This window comes from Brachyhypopomus gauderio, unplaced genomic scaffold (genome assembly GCF_052324685.1).
Source record: "Brachyhypopomus gauderio isolate BG-103 unplaced genomic scaffold, BGAUD_0.2 sc298, whole genome shotgun sequence".
Lineage (NCBI taxonomy): Eukaryota > Metazoa > Chordata > Actinopteri > Gymnotiformes > Hypopomidae > Brachyhypopomus > Brachyhypopomus gauderio.
The window spans coordinates 47,527-68,194 of record NW_027507119.1 but is presented as its reverse complement, the minus strand read 5'-3'; the positions used below and the strand labels follow the sequence as shown (position 1 = coordinate 68,194).

Sequence of the window (20,668 nt, the reverse complement as noted above, 5' to 3'; positions counted from 1 at the left end):
ACAGAGTCCGGCTCTCTCAGAGCACTGTGAGGTTGTGGCAGGTCTTGGACTTTTGTCGGAAGGCCATCTTCTTGTTCTTCCGGGCAACCATGTGGCCCAGGAAGCATTTGGCCTTTTTGCTGACTGCCCTCTGTGTGGGGTGGGGGGTAACAAAAAGTGAACAGGAGGGGGAGAAGGTGGGGTGGACACATGAGAATCACAAGTGCAGGTTAAAGGTACAGGGTTCCCACACCTTGGTTAACATAAAATTCAAGGACCTTTCAATGACTTTCCAGGACCAACTTCCTCAAATTCAAGGACTGCACCTGCCAGCATTTACCTACTCTTACCCCTGAATATGTTATCAAAAAACGATGTTAATACAACGCAAATTCAAAAGACTGAATGTCATTTCAAGCCATGCATCCTGAAATTTTTTGTGCATGACATTAAGCGCTGATTCTACGAAAACTTCACTCACACTCAACATGACTGGCAAGTTAGCGATGCACATCTGAGATGACGACATTCACGTAAAATGGCTATAGTTGTTGAAGGATCAACAACTACCTACAGGAAACACTTGCTTTCGGTGCTGAACAAACAAACAAATTTCTCTACAGGAGAATGACCAAACTTTGCCAAGTAAAAGTCAGCATAAGCCCTGTGCAAAATAATGACATGTTGACAGTAGACAAATAATAATAATAATAACAATAATACACATATGCATATACACATACAGTACATACATAAAACAGAGGAGCAAAGCCATATAATGAGATCAAGGACCGTCAAGGACGGCTGTCTTTTATGCCTGTTTTCAAAAACTTTCCAGGGCCTTGAACTTATTTTTTCAGATTCACAAACTTTCAAGGATTTCAAGGACCCGTGGGAACCCTGGTTCATGGTCAGCCACTGGTCAGTGTTCATCCACACCGTCCCCTCAAAAGCCCTCAATGTCTAAAATACAGTAAATAGTACAGGAAGAGGTGCCTTACACAATCACCAACTATAACAGCCTAAAATGTGGTTAGAAATGAGGGGGAGAGACAAGTAATTTTTTTTTTACCTTATTTTCAGTAGTTTTTAGCACTTTGAGTTGCATGTATGTATGAAAGGTGCTATACAAATAAAGATTATTATTACAGTGGTACCTCGAGATACGAGCTGCTCTATATACGAGCGATCCAAGATACGAGCACCGAGACGAGCAAAATTTCTGTTCGACACCCGAGTGCACGCTCGAGATACGAGCATGAACCACTAGGTGGCAGTACAGTACTATATGGAAAAAAAGAAATAATTAATCAGCTCAAAGACACACTCAAACGCTTTTCTTTTTCACCCTCCCCCACAACCTTAGGTTCAAAAACACAAACATACCTGTATGTGCGGAGATGACGTCATTTAGCGCGTTCTAGCAGCCAATAGCGTTTTTTTAATTTTAAACACATCCAGCAGAACAATGAACTGATGGTTCACACCATCACCCCCCCCTCACCCGTCTACCTATAAGTGGCTGCATGTACATAACAAAGGGTGGCCTAATGGAATGCAAATATCCCCAGAACTGCCCCCTGGTGGAGACCAGGTGGAAAAAGTGTGGAATGAAAATGCTGGGACTCCTAGTGTTAAAACTACATTCCCAGAGATTGATGCTATAGCTTTGAAATTGGTACCAAACGATAGGTAATAACATTTTCATTTATCTGGTATAAAACACATAGACACTATGTACATTTCAACTATATTTAATGCAAAAACATACATATTTTTGATGCTTGGAAAGGATGACATCGTATGATACATGACCAGTGTTGGGAACGTTACTTTAAAAAAGTAATTAGTTATAGTTACTCACTACTTGTTCAAAAACGTAACTGAGTTAGTAACTGAATTACTCTATAATACAAGTAACTCGTTACCAGGGAAAGTAACTATTTGCATTACAGTAAAAAAAAAGTTATATGCCAATGAATAAGGATTTTTTGAAAAAGCAGTTTTCACAGTCAGTTGAAATGAGTATTTATTGCACATCAACAGACCAGTGCAGGATAAAATCCTTTAAAACCCCAAATCTTTGTAAATAATAATAATAATAAAAAGCAAAAGTAAACAGTTACACTATATAAAGTGCATTTAAATCAAATATCAAATATATTTGTATAGCGCTTTTCACAACATATGTTGTCACAAAGCGCTTTACAGTATTTACAAAGTTAACAATACTATGGGTCCAAATCCCTTATGAGCAAGCCAAAGGCGACAGTGGCAAGGAAAAACTCCCTAGATGGTGGGGAATAGGAAGAAACCTTGGGAGGACCAAGACTCAAAAGGGAACCCATCGTCCATTGGGCGGCCCGTTAACACACAAATTACACAAAAACAAATTATACAGACTAATACACAAGTTACAAATAAATCACACAATCAGGCTAAGTATAAGGTAACTAGAATGAAAGTTCTGGGTGCTGATATTGTCAATGTAAATGTCTTATGATGAACGCCAGGTTTTCATTCCATGTCGGAGCGATGATACTGGAATTGTAGGCTCCAACTGCAGTGTTACTCCCCAAGTGAACCTCGGAGAAGAAAGATATGTGATGTGGTAAATATGTAACAGATTATTCAAAGGCCAAACTACATCTATTTACATATTTACATTGACATCTATCAAATTAAATTAAATTCTCTCAACCTGAAACAACTGGATTGTTCAGAACAGAAGTAAACTTAAGAATAAAACCTCTATTCTTAAATAAATCAAATACCCAGTCTGGTAAACATTCAGGAACTTCAAGTATTTTCTTAAATAATGTTTATATCGCCACCTTGAAAAATGATAATTTTTCTTCGGCTTGCTTCTGACTCGCTATTTCTGTCTCTTCTCCGTTTTTGTCGTGTCACTGGTGTGCTTTGGCGCGCGTGTAAAAACACTGGCTCGGATTGGCTACCATAACGCTGCCTTAGCCTTGTTAAGTTAAACAGGTGTTACACCGAGGACTGTGACCTATCGAGATCTGTTACTCCTCACTAGCCTGGGCAGTGGTCCGCTCGCATTACTGTTAGTATATCAATATATAGTAACGCACCGCTTTTAATGACCAGTAACGTCAACGGCGTTGTAACGACAGGAAAAGTAATTAATTATATTATCCCGTTACTGACAAAATGACGCCGTTATCGCAACACTGTACATGACTATCTCAAAAATGTTACTCTATTGTACATATATCACAATGATCACACATTACATTGAGAAATAGGTTTGAACCAACTAAGCTTTATATCTTAATTTAAGATTGTGAACTGCTGAGATCGTGGCATCTGTAAGACATCTGCACAGCGGGAAAGTGGTCAGCGATACAAGTGAACAGGACGAACCAACAGAGAAGAGAAGAAAGGTGGAGAAATCTCCTGCCACAAGGTGTTCCAGTCATGTGTATCTCATTGGGCAGCCCAGCTCCAGCATCAGTGGCTGTCAACTTCCTACTAATCGCCAGGTGTATCGCCATTCTGGAGTATGGCAAGGATTAAAACACTTACTAGACCAAATGCAGTCAATCACTCATTGCAGTTCCTTTCTCTTCCTCTGTTGTGTTGTCTCTTCTCTTGTTTTTGACTATTTTCCTGTATTTCTCATGGAGGATCATGAAGTGATTGACTGCATTTGGTCTAGTGTTTTAATCCTTGCCATACTCCAGAATGGCAAAACAACATCCAGTGTATCATGGGCTAGAGAACTATTGTCACTGTACAAGCCAACCTAGAAAATCCTGAAGCTACTGGATTACTGAAGGTTTGCCTACCGCTTCAGACTCTGTGTCCCAGCGACAACAGAGGTCTACGAATGGCTGCTTTTGAACCGTCCCTTCACCAGTCGGTGTCTGTGACATGGCGGGCAGAAAGCCCCGCCTTTGTCGCTCTCTGGCAGTTTGTCCCGGAGAGCAACGATGCCGTCCACCCTCTGCTATGTCACAAAAGCCTGGTGACGCAGCTCCACCGGACCGTCAGCCACGTCGACAACGCGATGATGGCCTTGAACGCCGTCGGGTCCCAGACTCTCCTGGGAATTAAAGAAAGAGAAATACAGATATTTCTGTATCCTAATCGTCAGGACATCACCCCTCCTTCCCCTCTGTCTTGCCGGCAATCAGCAGGACCAAACATCACCCTTTATTATGTTAATTAACAGAGCAAGAATGAGGCAGCAGCTCTGTGGTGCACCCAGAAAGTCTAATACTACCGCTACTAATATCCTCTGTAAATATATAGCACATGTATTTGTTTGATACTCTCATTGGCTTTATTGGGTATTTTCTGTCTAGAATAGATTCAAACAATTTTTTCCCCAATTATTTAGCAGATAGATAGATAGATAGATAGATAGATAGATAAATATATAGATAGATAGATAGATAGATAGATAGAGAGAGAGAGAGACAGAGAGAGTACTTGGTGAAGCCAATTAGCACCGCCATGATAATGCTAATTTCCGGTACCATTCGTATGGGATTTCCAATATAACATTAGCATGGAGCTAATTGTCGGCCGAGAGTGAAGTCAAATCTTTGATATATTATAATTTCTTTCATTTGATTATTAATGAAACTAATGGTATAAATAAAAAAGCGACCTTATTGACAGATGTTGTACTTGGTGTTTTAGAAAGCCAATTAGCACCGCCATGATAATGCTAATTTCCGGTAGCATTGGTATGGGATTTCCAATATAACATTAGCATGGAGCTAATTGTCGGCCGAGAGTGAAGTCATATCTTTGATATATTATCATTTCCTTCATTTGATTATTAATGAAACGAATAGTATATTTTTTATTAAATTGAATTATCAATGTATCTTTACCTTATAAAGGATTAAATGTCCACCCCAAGAGGATTTGATGTCTTCAAATGTATTTTTTGTTTTAAGCATAATTGGTTGTCCTGTAGGTCAGTGGATAAGGTGTTGGGCGACAGGCCACTCAGTGCAGGGTTCAAACCCCACTGTGACCTCCTGATCCTGGCTAATAGCCGGTATGCATCGGTTGAGGGGGGACTGGCCCGAACCAAGCCAACGCTACAGGAAAACCTTTTCTTCATTACTACTAATGCTTTACATTAGACAAACAGCCTGCTCGCTCTTTGCTGTTTTAGAAAGCCAATTTGCACCGCCATGATAATGCTAATTTCCGATAGCATTCCTATGGGATTTCCTATATAACGTTAGCATCCAGCTAATTGTCGGCTGAGAGTCAAGTCAAATCTTTCATATATTATCATTTCCTTCATTTGATTATTAATATAAACTAATAGTATATTTTTTATTCAATTGAATTATCAATGTATCTTTACCTTATAAAGGATTAAATGTCCGCCCCAAGAGGATTTGATCATTTTTTATTATTATCAAACAGTGCTCCTTCACTACAAGTACAACTATACACACATAATAAACATATAACAACATATTTAAAACTTGTAAATCCTGTAAAGCTGCTTTGTGACAACATGTGTTGTGGAAAACCAAAATATATTTCATTGGATTTGATTTGATATTTACATTTTTTTTATTATGTACAACTATTTACTACAGGGCAGGTGGGGCGTTTGGCTCACTAGACCTGTTCAAAAAACTACTTTTTCATTAACACTAATCTTTGGAGGACAACTTTTATTTTTATGTAAGAATCAAAAGAAAACAATTCTGTAAAATACAGTACAGTAGTAATAAAAATAATTGGGGTTAGGTGGGCCATACAGCGAAAAGAGGAGGCGAGAAAAGAGGGTCAGTGTTCAGTGTTCATGGTCAGCCACTGGTCAGTGTTCATCCACACCGTCCCCTCAAAAGCCCTCAATGTCTAAAATACAGTAAATAGTACAGGAAGAGGTGCCTTACACAATCACCAACTATAACAGCCTAAAATGTGGTTAGAAATGAGGGGGAGAGACAAGTAATTTTTTTTTACCTTATTTTCAGTAGTTTTTAGCACTTTGAGTTGCATGTATGTATGAAAGGTGCTATACAAATAAAGATTATTATTACAGTGGTACCTCGAGATACGAGCTGCTCTATATATGAGCGATCCAAGATACGAGCACCGAGACGAGCAAAATTTCTGTTCGACACCCGAGTGCACGCTCGAGATACGAGCATGAACCACTAGGTGGCAGTACAGTACTATATGGAAAAAAAGAAATAATTAATCAGCTCAAAGACACACTCAAACGCTTTTCTTTTTCACCCTCCCCCACAACCTTAGGTTCAAAAACACAAACATACCTGTATGTGCGGAGATGACGTCATTTAGCGCGTTCTAGCAGCCAATAGCGTTTTTTTAATTTTAAACACATCCAGCAGAACAATGAACTGATGGTTCACACCATCACCCCCCCCTCACCCGTCTACCTATAAGTGGCTGCATGTACATAACAAAGGGTGGCCTAATGGAATGCAAATATCCCCAGAACTGCCCCCTGGTGGAGACCAGGTGGAAAAAGTGTGGAATGAAAATGCTGGGACTCCTAGTGTTAAAACTACATTCCCAGAGATTGATGCTATAGCTTTGAAATTGGTACCAAACGATAGGTAATAACATTTTCATTTATCTGGTATAAAACACATAGACACTATGTACATTTCAACTATATTTAATGCAAAAACATACATATTTTTGATGCTTGGAAAGGATGACATCGTATGATACATGACCAGTGTTGGGAACGTTACTTTAAAAAAGTAATTAGTTATAGTTACTCACTACTTGTTCAAAAACGTAACTGAGTTAGTAACTGAATTACTCTATAATACAAGTAACTCGTTACCAGGGAAAGTAACTATTTGCATTACAGTTAAAAAAAAGTTATATGCCAATGAATAAGGATTTTTTGAAAAAGCAGTTTTCACAGTCAGTTGAAATGAGTATTTATTGCACATCAACAGACCAGTGCAGGATAAAATCCTTTAAAACCCCAAATCTTTGTAAATAATAATAATAATAAAAAGCAAAAGTAAACAGTTACACTATATAAAGTGCATTTAAATCAAATATCAAATATATTTGTATAGCGCTTTTCACAACATATGTTGTCACAAAGCGCTTTACAGTATTTACAAAGTTAACAATACTATGGGTCCAAATCCCTTATGAGCAAGCCAAAGGCGACAGTGGCAAGGAAAAACTCCCTAGATGGTGGGGAATAGGAAGAAACCTTGGGAGGACCAAGACTCAAAAGGGAACCCATCGTCCATTGGGCGGCCCGTTAACACACAAATTACACAAAAACAAATTATACAGACTAATACACAAGTTACAAATAAATCACACAATCAGGCTAAGTATAAGGTAACTAGAATGAAAGTTCTGGGTGCTGATATTGTCAATGTAAATGTCTTATGATGAACGCCAGGTTTTCATTCCATGTCGGAGCGATGATACTGGAATTGTAGGCTCCAACTGCAGTGTTACTCCCCAAGTGAACCTCGGAGAAGAAAGATATGTGATGTGGTAAATATGTAACAGATTATTCAAAGGCCAAACTACATCTATTTACATATTTACATTGACATCTATCAAATTAAATTAAATTCTCTCAACCTGAAACAACTGGATTGTTCAGAACAGAAGTAAACTTAAGAATAAAACCTCTATTCTTAAATAAATCAAATACCCAGTCTGGTAAACATTCAGGAACTTCAAGTATTTTCTTAAATAATGTTTATATCGCCACCTTGAAAAATGATAATTTTTCTTCGGCTTGCTTCTGACTCGCTATTTCTGTCTCTTCTCCGTTTTTGTCGTGTCACTGGTGTGCTTTGGCGCGCGTGTAAAAACACTGGCTCGGATTGGCTACCATAACGCTGCCTTAGCCTTGTTAAGTTAAACAGGTGTTACACCGAGGACTGTGACCTATCGAGATCTGTTACTCCTCACTAGCCTGGGCAGTGGTCCGCTCGCATTACTGTTAGTATATCAATATATAGTAACGCACCGCTTTTAATGACCAGTAACGTCAACGGCGTTGTAACGACAGGAAAAGTAATTAATTATATTATCCCGTTACTGACAAAATGACGCCGTTATCGCAACACTGTACATGACTATCTCAAAAATGTTACTCTATTGTACATATATCACAATGATCACACATTACATTGAGAAATAGGTTTGAACCAACTAAGCTTTATATCTTAATTTAAGATTGTGAACTGCTGAGATCGTGGCATCTGTAAGACATCTGCACAGCGGGAAAGTGGTCAGCGATACAAGTGAACAGGACGAACCAACAGAGAAGAGAAGAAAGGTGGAGAAATCTCCTGCCACAAGGTGTTCCAGTCATGTGTATCTCATTGGGCAGCCCAGCTCCAGCATCAGTGGCTGTCAACTTCCTACTAATCGCCAGGTGTATCGCCATTCTGGAGTATGGCAAGGATTAAAACACTTACTAGACCAAATGCAGTCAATCACTCATTGCAGTTCCTTTCTCTTCCTCTGTTGTGTTGTCTCTTCTCTTGTTTTTGACTATTTTCCTGTATTTCTCATGGAGGATCATGAAGTGATTGACTGCATTTGGTCTAGTGTTTTAATCCTTGCCATACTCCAGAATGGCAAAACAACATCCAGTGTATCATGTGCTAGAGAACTATTGTCACTGTACAAGCCAACCTAGAAAATCCTGAAGCTACTGGATTACTGAAGGTTTGCCTACCGCTTCAGACTCTGTGTCCCAGCGACAACAGAGGTCTACGAATGGCTGCTTTTGAACCGTCCCTTCACCAGTCGGTGTCTGTGACATGGCGGGCAGAAAGCCCCGCCTTTGTCGCTCTCTGGCAGTTTGTCCCGGAGAGCAACGATGCCGTCCACCCTCTGCTATGTCACAAAAGCCTGGTGACGCAGCTCCACCGGACCGTCAGCCACGTCGACCACGCGATGATGGCCTTGAACGCCGTCGGGTCCCAGACTCTCCTGGGAATTAAAGAAAGAGAAATACAGATATTTCTGTATCCTAATCGTCAGGACATCACCCCTCCTTCCCCTCTGTCTTGCCGGCAATCAGCAGGACCAAACATCACCCTTTATTATGTTAATTAACAGAGCAAGAATGAGGCAGCAGCTCTGTGGTGCACCCAGAAAGTCTAATACTACCGCTACTAATATCCTCTGTAAATATATAGCACATGTATTTGTTTGATACTCTCATTGGCTTTATTGGGTATTTTCTGTCTAGAATAGATTCAAACAATTTTTTCCCCAATTATTTAGCAGATAGATAGATAGATAGATAGATAGATAGATAGATAAATATATAGATAGATAGATAGATAGATAGATAGATAGATAGATAGATAGATAGATAGATAGAGAGAGAGAGAGACAGAGAGAGTACTTGGTGAAGCCAATTAGCACCGCCATGATAATGCTAATTTCCGGTACCATTGGTATGGGATTTCCAATATAACATTAGCATGGAGCTAATTGTCGGCCGAGAGTGAAGTCAAATCTTTGATATATTATAATTTCTTTCATTTGATTATTAATGAAACTAATGGTATAAATAAAAAAGCGACCTTATTGACAGATGTTGTACTTGGTGTTTTAGAAAGCCAATTAGCACCGCCATGATAATGCTAATTTCCGGTAGCATTGGTATGGGATTTCCAATATAACATTAGCATGGAGCTAATTGTCGGCCGAGAGTGAAGTCATATCTTTGATATATTATCATTTCCTTCATTTGATTATTAATGAAACGAATAGTATATTTTTTATTAAATTGAATTATCAATGTATCTTTACCTTATAAAGGATTAAATGTCCACCCCAAGAGGATTTGATGTCTTCAAATGTATTTTTTGTTTTAAGCATAATTGGTTGTCCTGTAGGTCAGTGGATAAGGTGTTGGGCGACAGGCCACTCAGTGCAGGGTTCAAACCCCACTGTGACCTCCTGATCCTGGCTAATAGCCGGTATGCATCGGTTGAGGGGGGACTGGCCCGAACCAAGCCAACGCTACAGGAAAACCTTTTCTTCATTACTACTAATGCTTTACATTAGACAAACAGCCTGCTCGCTCTTTGCTGTTTTAGAAAGCCAATTTGCACCGCCATGATAATGCTAATTTCCGATAGCATTCCTATGGGATTTCCTATATAACGTTAGCATCCAGCTAATTGTCGGCTGAGAGTCAAGTCAAATCTTTCATATATTATCATTTCCTTCATTTGATTATTAATATAAACTAATAGTATATTTTTTATTCAATTGAATTATCAATGTATCTTTACCTTATAAAGGATTAAATGTCCGCCCCAAGAGGATTTGATCATTTTTTATTATTATCAAACAGTGCTCCTTCACTACAAGTACAACTATACACACATAATAAACATATAACAACATATTTAAAACTTGTAAATCCTGTAAAGCTGCTTTGTGACAACATGTGTTGTGGAAAACCAAAATATATTTCATTGGATTTGATTTGATATTTACATTTTTTTTATTATGTACAACTATTTACTACAGGGCAGGTGGGGCGTTTGGCTCACTAGACCTGTTCAAAAAACTACTTTTTCATTAACACTAATCTTTGGAGGACAACTTTTATTTTTATGTAAGAATCAAAAGAAAACAATTCTGTAAAATACAGTACAGTAGTAATAAAAATAATTGGGGTTAGGTGGGCCATACAGCGAAAAGAGGAGGCGAGAAAAGAGGGTCAGTGTTCAGTGTTCATGGTCAGCCACTGGTCAGTGTTCATCCACACCGTCCCCTCAAAAGCCCTCAATGTCTAAAATACAGTAAATAGTACAGGAAGAGGTGCCTTACACAATCACCAACTATAACAGCCTAAAATGTGGTTAGAAATGAGGGGGAGAGACAAGTAATTTTTTTTTTACCTTATTTTCAGTAGTTTTTAGCACTTTGAGTTGCATGTATGTATGAAAGGTGCTATACAAATAAAGATTATTATTACAGTGGTACCTCGAGATACGAGCTGCTCTATATACGAGCGATCCAAGATACGAGCACCGAGACGAGCAAAATTTCTGTTCGACACCCGAGTGCACGCTCGAGATACGAGCATGAACCACTAGGTGGCAGTACAGTACTATATGGAAAAAAAGAAATAATTAATCAGCTCAAAGACACACTCAAACGCTTTTCTTTTTCACCCTCCCCCACAACCTTAGGTTCAAAAACACAAACATACCTGTATGTGCGGAGATGACGTCATTTAGCGCGTTCTAGCAGCCAATAGCGTTTTTTAAATTTTAAACACATCCAGCAGAACAATGAACTGATGGTTCACACCATCACCCCCCCCTCACCCGTCTACCTATAAGTGGCTGCATGTACATAACAAAGGGTGGCCTAATGGAATGCAAATATCCCCAGAACTGCCCCCTGGTGGAGACCAGGTGGAAAAAGTGTGGAATGAAAATGCTGGGACTCCTAGTGTTAAAACTACATTCCCAGAGATTGATGCTATAGCTTTGAAATTGGTACCAAACGATAGGTAATAACATTTTCATTTATCTGGTATAAAACACATAGACACTATGTACATTTCAACTATATTTAATGCAAAAACATACATATTTTTGATGCTTGGAAAGGATGACATCGTATGATACATGACCAGTGTTGGGAACGTTACTTTAAAAAAGTAATTAGTTATAGTTACTCACTACTTGTTCAAAAACGTAACTGAGTTAGTAACTGAATTACTCTATAATACAAGTAACTCGTTACCAGGGAAAGTAACTATTTGCATTACAGTAAAAAAAAAGTTATATGCCAATGAATAAGGATTTTTTGAAAAAGCAGTTTTCACAGTCAGTTGAAATGAGTATTTATTGCACATCAACAGACCAGTGCAGGATAAAATCCTTTAAAACCCCAAATCTTTGTAAATAATAATAATAATAAAAAGCAAAAGTAAACAGTTACACTATATAAAGTGCATTTAAATCAAATATCAAATATATTTGTATAGCGCTTTTCACAACATATGTTGTCACAAAGCGCTTTACAGTATTTACAAAGTTAACAATACTATGGGTCCAAATCCCTTATGAGCAAGCCAAAGGCGACAGTGGCAAGGAAAAACTCCCTAGATGGTGGGGAATAGGAAGAAACCTTGGGAGGACCAAGACTCAAAAGGGAACCCATCGTCCATTGGGCGGCCCGTTAACACACAAATTACACAAAAACAAATTATACAGACTAATACACAAGTTACAAATAAATCACACAATCAGGCTAAGTATAAGGTAACTAGAATGAAAGTTCTGGGTGCTGATATTGTCAATGTAAATGTCTTATGATGAACGCCAGGTTTTCATTCCATGTCGGAGCGATGATACTGGAATTGTAGGCTCCAACTGCAGTGTTACTCCCCAAGTGAACCTCGGAGAAGAAAGATATGTGATGTGGTAAATATGTAACAGATTATTCAAAGGCCAAACTACATCTATTTACATATTTACATTGACATCTATCAAATTAAATTAAATTCTCTCAACCTGAAACAACTGGATTGTTCAGAACAGAAGTAAACTTAAGAATAAAACCTCTATTCTTAAATAAATCAAATACCCAGTCTGGTAAACATTCAGGAACTTCAAGTATTTTCTTAAATAATGTTTATATCGCCACCTTGAAAAATGATAATTTTTCTTCGGCTTGCTTCTGACTCGCTATTTCTGTCTCTTCTCCGTTTTTGTCGTGTCACTGGTGTGCTTTGGCGCGCGTGTAAAAACACTGGCTCGGATTGGCTACCATAACGCTGCCTTAGCCTTGTTAAGTTAAACAGGTGTTACACCGAGGACTGTGACCTATCGAGATCTGTTACTCCTCACTAGCCTGGGCAGTGGTCCGCTCGCATTACTGTTAGTATATCAATATATAGTAACGCACCGCTTTTAATGACCAGTAACGTCAACGGCGTTGTAACGACAGGAAAAGTAATTAATTATATTATCCCGTTACTGACAAAATGACGCCGTTATCGCAACACTGTACATGACTATCTCAAAAATGTTACTCTATTGTACATATATCACAATGATCACACATTACATTGAGAAATAGGTTTGAACCAACTAAGCTTTATATCTTAATTTAAGATTGTGAACTGCTGAGATCGTGGCATCTGTAAGACATCTGCACAGCGGGAAAGTGGTCAGCGATACAAGTGAACAGGACGAACCAACAGAGAAGAGAAGAAAGGTGGAGAAATCTCCTGCCACAAGGTGTTCCAGTCATGTGTATCTCATTGGGCAGCCCAGCTCCAGCATCAGTGGCTGTCAACTTCCTACTAATCGCCAGGTGTATCGCCATTCTGGAGTATGGCAAGGATTAAAACACTTACTAGACCAAATGCAGTCAATCACTCATTGCAGTTCCTTTCTCTTCCTCTGTTGTGTTGTCTCTTCTCTTGTTTTTGACTATTTTCCTGTATTTCTCATGGAGGATCATGAAGTGATTGACTGCATTTGGTCTAGTGTTTTAATCCTTGCCATACTCCAGAATGGCAAAACAACATCCAGTGTATCATGGGCTAGAGAACTATTGTCACTGTACAAGCCAACCTAGAAAATCCTGAAGCTACTGGATTACTGAAGGTTTGCCTACCGCTTCAGACTCTGTGTCCCAGCGACAACAGAGGTCTACGAATGGCTGCTTTTGAACCGTCCCTTCACCAGTCGGTGTCTGTGACATGGCGGGCAGAAAGCCCCGCCTTTGTCGCTCTCTGGCAGTTTGTCCCGGAGAGCAACGATGCCGTCCACCCTCTGCTATGTCACAAAAGCCTGGTGACGCAGCTCCACCGGACCGTCAGCCACGTCGACAACGCGATGATGGCCTTGAACGCCGTCGGGTCCCAGACTCTCCTGGGAATTAAAGAAAGAGAAATACAGATATTTCTGTATCCTAATCGTCAGGACATCACCCCTCCTTCCCCTCTGTCTTGCCGGCAATCAGCAGGACCAAACATCACCCTTTATTATGTTAATTAACAGAGCAAGAATGAGGCAGCAGCTCTGTGGTGCACCCAGAAAGTCTAATACTACCGCTACTAATATCCTCTGTAAATATATAGCACATGTATTTGTTTGATACTCTCATTGGCTTTATTGGGTATTTTCTGTCTAGAATAGATTCAAACAATTTTTTCCCCAATTATTTAGCAGATAGATAGATAGATAGATAGATAGATAGATAAATATATAGATAGATAGATAGATAGATAGATAGAGAGAGAGAGAGACAGAGAGAGTACTTGGTGAAGCCAATTAGCACCGCCATGATAATGCTAATTTCCGGTACCATTCGTATGGGATTTCCAATATAACATTAGCATGGAGCTAATTGTCGGCCGAGAGTGAAGTCAAATCTTTGATATATTATAATTTCTTTCATTTGATTATTAATGAAACTAATGGTATAAATAAAAAAGCGACCTTATTGACAGATGTTGTACTTGGTGTTTTAGAAAGCCAATTAGCACCGCCATGATAATGCTAATTTCCGGTAGCATTGGTATGGGATTTCCAATATAACATTAGCATGGAGCTAATTGTCGGCCGAGAGTGAAGTCATATCTTTGATATATTATCATTTCCTTCATTTGATTATTAATGAAACGAATAGTATATTTTTTATTAAATTGAATTATCAATGTATCTTTACCTTATAAAGGATTAAATGTCCACCCCAAGAGGATTTGATGTCTTCAAATGTATTTTTTGTTTTAAGCATAATTGGTTGTCCTGTAGGTCAGTGGATAAGGTGTTGGGCGACAGGCCACTCAGTGCAGGGTTCAAACCCCACTGTGACCTCCTGATCCTGGCTAATAGCCGGTATGCATCGGTTGAGGGGGGACTGGCCCGAACCAAGCCAACGCTACAGGAAAACCTTTTCTTCATTACTACTAATGCTTTACATTAGACAAACAGCCTGCTCGCTCTTTGCTGTTTTAGAAAGCCAATTTGCACCGCCATGATAATGCTAATTTCCGATAGCATTCCTATGGGATTTCCTATATAACGTTAGCATCCAGCTAATTGTCGGCTGAGAGTCAAGTCAAATCTTTCATATATTATCATTTCCTTCATTTGATTATTAATATAAACTAATAGTATATTTTTTATTCAATTGAATTATCAATGTATCTTTACCTTATAAAGGATTAAATGTCCGCCCCAAGAGGATTTGATCATTTTTTATTATTATCAAACAGTGCTCCTTCACTACAAGTACAACTATACACACATAATAAACATATAACAACATATTTAAAACTTGTAAATCCTGTAAAGCTGCTTTGTGACAACATGTGTTGTGGAAAACCAAAATATATTTCATTGGATTTGATTTGATATTTACATTTTTTTTATTATGTACAACTATTTACTACAGGGCAGGTGGGGCGTTTGGCTCACTAGACCTGTTCAAAAAACTACTTTTTCATTAACACTAATCTTTGGAGGACAACTTTTATTTTTATGTAAGAATCAAAAGAAAACAATTCTGTAAAATACAGTACAGTAGTAATAAAAATAATTGGGGTTAGGTGGGCCATACAGCGAAAAGAGGAGGCGAGAAAAGAGGGTCAGTGTTCAGTGTTCATGGTCAGCCACTGGTCAGTGTTCATCCACACCGTCCCCTCAAAAGCCCTCAATGTCTAAAATACAGTAAATAGTACAGGAAGAGGTGCCTTACACAATCACCAACTATAACAGCCTAAAATGTGGTTAGAAATGAGGGGGAGAGACAAGTAATTTTTTTTTACCTTATTTTCAGTAGTTTTTAGCACTTTGAGTTGCATGTATGTATGAAAGGTGCTATACAAATAAAGATTATTATTACAGTGGTACCTCGAGATACGAGCTGCTCTATATATGAGCGATCCAAGATACGAGCACCGAGACGAGCAAAATTTCTGTTCGACACCCGAGTGCACGCTCGAGATACGAGCATGAACCACTAGGTGGCAGTACAGTACTATATGGAAAAAAAGAAATAATTAATCAGCTCAAAGACACACTCAAACGCTTTTCTTTTTCACCCTCCCCCACAACCTTAGGTTCAAAAACACAAACATACCTGTATGTGCGGAGATGACGTCATTTAGCGCGTTCTAGCAGCCAATAGCGTTTTTTTAATTTTAAACACATCCAGCAGAACAATGAACTGATGGTTCACACCATCACCCCCCCCTCACCCGTCTACCTATAAGTGGCTGCATGTACATAACAAAGGGTGGCCTAATGGAATGCAAATATCCCCAGAACTGCCCCCTGGTGGAGACCAGGTGGAAAAAGTGTGGAATGAAAATGCTGGGACTCCTAGTGTTAAAACTACATTCCCAGAGATTGATGCTATAGCTTTGAAATTGGTACCAAACGATAGGTAATAACATTTTCATTTATCTGGTATAAAACACATAGACACTATGTACATTTCAACTATATTTAATGCAAAAACATACATATTTTTGATGCTTGGAAAGGATGACATCGTATGATACATGACCAGTGTTGGGAACGTTACTTTAAAAAAGTAATTAGTTATAGTTACTCACTACTTGTTCAAAAACGTAACTGAGTTAGTAACTGAATTACTCTATAATACAAGTAACTCGTTACCAGGGAAAGTAACTATTTGCATTACAGTTAAAAAAAAGTTATATGCCAATGAATAAGGATTTTTTGAAAAAGCAGTTTTCACAGTCAGTTGAAATGAGTATTTATTGCACATCAACAGACCAGTGCAGGATAAAATCCTTTAAAACCCCAAATCTTTGTAAATAATAATAATAATAAAAAGCAAAAGTAAACAGTTACACTATATAAAGTGCATTTAAATCAAATATCAAATATATTTGTATAGCGCTTTTCACAACATATGTTGTCACAAAGCGCTTTACAGTATTTACAAAGTTAACAATACTATGGGTCCAAATCCCTTATGAGCAAGCCAAAGGCGACAGTGGCAAGGAAAAACTCCCTAGATGGTGGGGAATAGGAAGAAACCTTGGGAGGACCAAGACTCAAAAGGGAACCCATCGTCCATTGGGCGGCCCGTTAACACACAAATTACACAAAAACAAATTATACAGACTAATACACAAGTTACAAATAAATCACACAATCAGGCTAAGTATAAGGTAACTAGAATGAAAGTTCTGGGTGCTGATATTGTCAATGTAAATGTCTTATGATGAACGCCAGGTTTTCATTCCATGTCGGAGCGATGATACTGGAATTGTAGGCTCCAACTGCAGTGTTACTCCCCAAGTGAACCTCGGAGAAGAAAGATATGTGATGTGGTAAATATGTAACAGATTATTCAAAGGCCAAACTACATCTATTTACATATTTACATTGACATCTATCAAATTAAATTAAATTCTCTCAACCTGAAACAACTGGATTGTTCAGAACAGAAGTAAACTTAAGAATAAAACCTCTATTCTTAAATAAATCAAATACCCAGTCTGGTAAACATTCAGGAACTTCAAGTATTTTCTTAAATAATGTTTATATCGCCACCTTGAAAAATGATAATTTTTCTTCGGCTTGCTTCTGACTCGCTATTTCTGTCTCTTCTCCGTTTTTGTCGTGTCACTGGTGTGCTTTGGCGCGCGTGTAAAAACACTGGCTCGGATTGGCTACCATAACGCTGCCTTAGCCTTGTTAAGTTAAACAGGTGTTACACCGAGGACTGTGACCTATCGAGATCTGTTACTCCTCACTAGCCTGGGCAGTGGTCCGCTCGCATTACTGTTAGTATATCAATATATAGTAACGCACCGCTTTTAATGACCAGTAACGTCAACGGCGTTGTAACGACAGGAAAAGTAATTAATTATATTATCCCGTTACTGACAAAATGACGCCGTTATCGCAACACTGTACATGACTATCTCAAAAATGTTACTCTATTGTACATATATCACAATGATCACACATTACATTGAGAAATAGGTTTGAACCAACTAAGCTTTATATCTTAATTTAAGATTGTGAACTGCTGAGATCGTGGCATCTGTAAGACATCTGCACAGCGGGAAAGTGGTCAGCGATACAAGTGAACAGGACGAACCAACAGAGAAGAGAAGAAAGGTGGAGAAATCTCCTGCCACAAGGTGTTCCAGTCATGTGTATCTCATTGGGCAGCCCAGCTCCAGCATCAGTGGCTGTCAACTTCCTACTAATCGCCAGGTGTATCGCCATTCTGGAGTATGGCAAGGATTAAAACACTTACTAGACCAAATGCAGTCAATCACTCATTGCAGTTCCTTTCTCTTCCTCTGTTGTGTTGTCTCTTCTCTTGTTTTTGACTATTTTCCTGTATTTCTCATGGAGGATCATGAAGTGATTGACTGCATTTGGTCTAGTGTTTTAATCCTTGCCATACTCCAGAATGGCAAAACAACATCCAGTGTATCATGTGCTAGAGAACTATTGTCACTGTACAAGCCAACCTAGAAAATCCTGAAGCTACTGGATTACTGAAGGTTTGCCTACCGCTTCAGACTCTGTGTCCCAGCGACAACAGAGGTCTACGAATGGCTGCTTTTGAACCGTCCCTTCACCAGTCGGTGTCTGTGACATGGCGGGCAGAAAGCCCCGCCTTTGTCGCTCTCTGGCAGTTTGTCCCGGAGAGCAACGATGCCGTCCACCCTCTGCTATGTCACAAAAGCCTGGTGACGCAGCTCCACCGGACCGTCAGCCACGTCGACCACGCGATGATGGCCTTGAACGCCGTCGGGTCCCAGACTCTCCTGGGAATTAAAGAAAGAGAAATACAGATATTTCTGTATCCTAATCGTCAGGACATCACCCCTCCTTCCCCTCTGTCTTGCCGGCAATCAGCAGGACCAAACATCACCCTTTATTATGTTAATTAACAGAGCAAGAATGAGGCAGCAGCTCTGTGGTGCACCCAGAAAGTCTAATACTACCGCTACTAATATCCTCTGTAAATATATAGCACATGTATTTGTTTGATACTCTCATTGGCTTTATTGGGTATTTTCTGTCTAGAATAGATTCAAACAATTTTTTCCCCAATTATTTAGCAGATAGATAGATAGATAGATAGATAGATAGATAAATATATAGATAGATAGATAGATAGATAGATAGATAGATAGATAGATAGATAGAGAGAGAGAGAGACAGAGAGAGTACTTGGTGAAGCCAATTAGCACCGCCATGATAATGCTAATTTCCGGTACCATTGGTATGGGATTTCCAATATAACATTAGCATGGAGCTAATTGTCGGCCGAGAGTGAAGTCAAATCTTTGATATATTATAATTTCTTTCATTTGATTATTAATGAAACTAATGGTATAAATAAAAAAGCGACCTTATTGACAGATGTTGTACTTGGTGTTTTAGAAAGCCAATTAGCACCGCCATGATAATGCTAATTTCCGGTAGCATTGGTATGGGATTTCCAATATAACATTAGCATGGAGCTAATTGTCGGCCGAGAGTGAAGTCATATCTTTGATATATTATCATTTCCTTCATTTGATTATTAATGAAACGAATAGTATATTTTTTATTAAATTGAATTATCAATGTATCTTTACCTTATAAAGGATTAAATGTCCACCCCAAGAGGATTTGATGTCTTCAAATGTATTTTTTGTTTTAAGCATAATTGGTTGTCCTGTAGGTCAGTGGATAAGGTGTTGGGCGACAGGCCACTCAGTGCAGGGTTCAAACCCCACTGTGACCTCCTGATCCTGGCTAATAGCCGGTATGCATCGGTTGAGGGGGGACTGGCCCGAACCAAGCCAACGCTACAGGAAAACCTTTTCTTCATTACTACTAATGCTTTACATTAGACAAACAGCCTGCTCGCTCTTTGCTGTTTTAGAAAGCCAATTTGCACCGCCATGATAATGCTAATTTCCGATAGCATTCCTATGGGATTTCCTATATAACGTTAGCATCCAGCTAATTGTCGGCTGAGAGTCAAGTCAAATCTTTCATATATTATCATTTCCTTCATTTGATTATTAATATAAACTAATAGTATATTTTTTATTCAATTGAATTATCAATGTATCTTTACCTTATAAAGGATTAAATGTCCGCCCCAAGAGGATTTGATCATTTTTTATTATTATCAAACAGTGCTCCTTCACTACAAGTACAACTATACACACATAATAAACATATAACAACATATTTAAAACTTGTAAATCCTGTAAAGCTGCTTTGTGACAACATGTGTTGTGGAAAACCAAAATATATTTCATTGGATTTGATTTGATATTTACATTTTTTTTATTATGTACAACTATTTACTACAGGGCAGGTGGGGCGTTTGGCTCACTAGACCTGTTCAAAAAACTACTTTTTCATTAACACTAATCTTTGGAGGACAACTTTTATTTTTATGTAAGAATCAAAAGAAAACAATTCTGTAAAATACAGTACAGTAGTAATAAAAATAATTGGGGTTAGGTGGGCCATACAGCGAAAAGAGGAGGCGAGAAAAGAGGGTCAGTGTTCAGTGTTCATGGTCAGCCACTGGTCAGTGTTCATCCACACCGTCCCCTCAAAAGCCCTCAATGTCTAAAATACAGTAAATAGTACAGGAAGAGGTGCCTTACACAATCACCAACTATAACAGCCTAAAATGTGGTTAGAAATGA

At 38.7% G+C, this 20,668-nt stretch overlaps 4 long non-coding RNA genes across 4 annotated transcripts; all 4 read right to left on the bottom strand.

Annotated features, from left to right (window-relative positions):
- Positions 1-1,717: 1,717 nt before the first annotated feature.
- On the bottom strand, positions 1,718-4,956 carry LOC143504550 (uncharacterized). Its single transcript, XR_013127580.1, has 2 exons — positions 4,848-4,956; positions 1,718-4,048 (listed from the first exon to the last, which is right to left on the bottom strand). It is a non-coding gene; the product is annotated as an uncharacterized LOC143504550 (long non-coding RNA).
- Positions 4,957-6,615: 1,659 nt separating this feature from the next.
- Positions 6,616-9,886, bottom strand: LOC143504549 (uncharacterized). The gene is made up of 2 exons (XR_013127579.1): positions 9,778-9,886; positions 6,616-8,946 (listed from the first exon to the last, which is right to left on the bottom strand). It is a non-coding gene; the product is annotated as an uncharacterized LOC143504549 (long non-coding RNA).
- Positions 9,887-11,546: 1,660 nt separating this feature from the next.
- LOC143504553 (uncharacterized) lies at positions 11,547-14,785 on the bottom strand. Its single transcript, XR_013127583.1, has 2 exons — positions 14,677-14,785; positions 11,547-13,877 (listed from the first exon to the last, which is right to left on the bottom strand). It is a non-coding gene; the product is annotated as an uncharacterized LOC143504553 (long non-coding RNA).
- Positions 14,786-16,444: 1,659 nt separating this feature from the next.
- Positions 16,445-19,703, bottom strand: LOC143504548 (uncharacterized). Its single transcript, XR_013127578.1, has 2 exons — positions 19,595-19,703; positions 16,445-18,775 (listed from the first exon to the last, which is right to left on the bottom strand). It is a non-coding gene; the product is annotated as an uncharacterized LOC143504548 (long non-coding RNA).
- Positions 19,704-20,668: the final 965 nt, after the last annotated feature.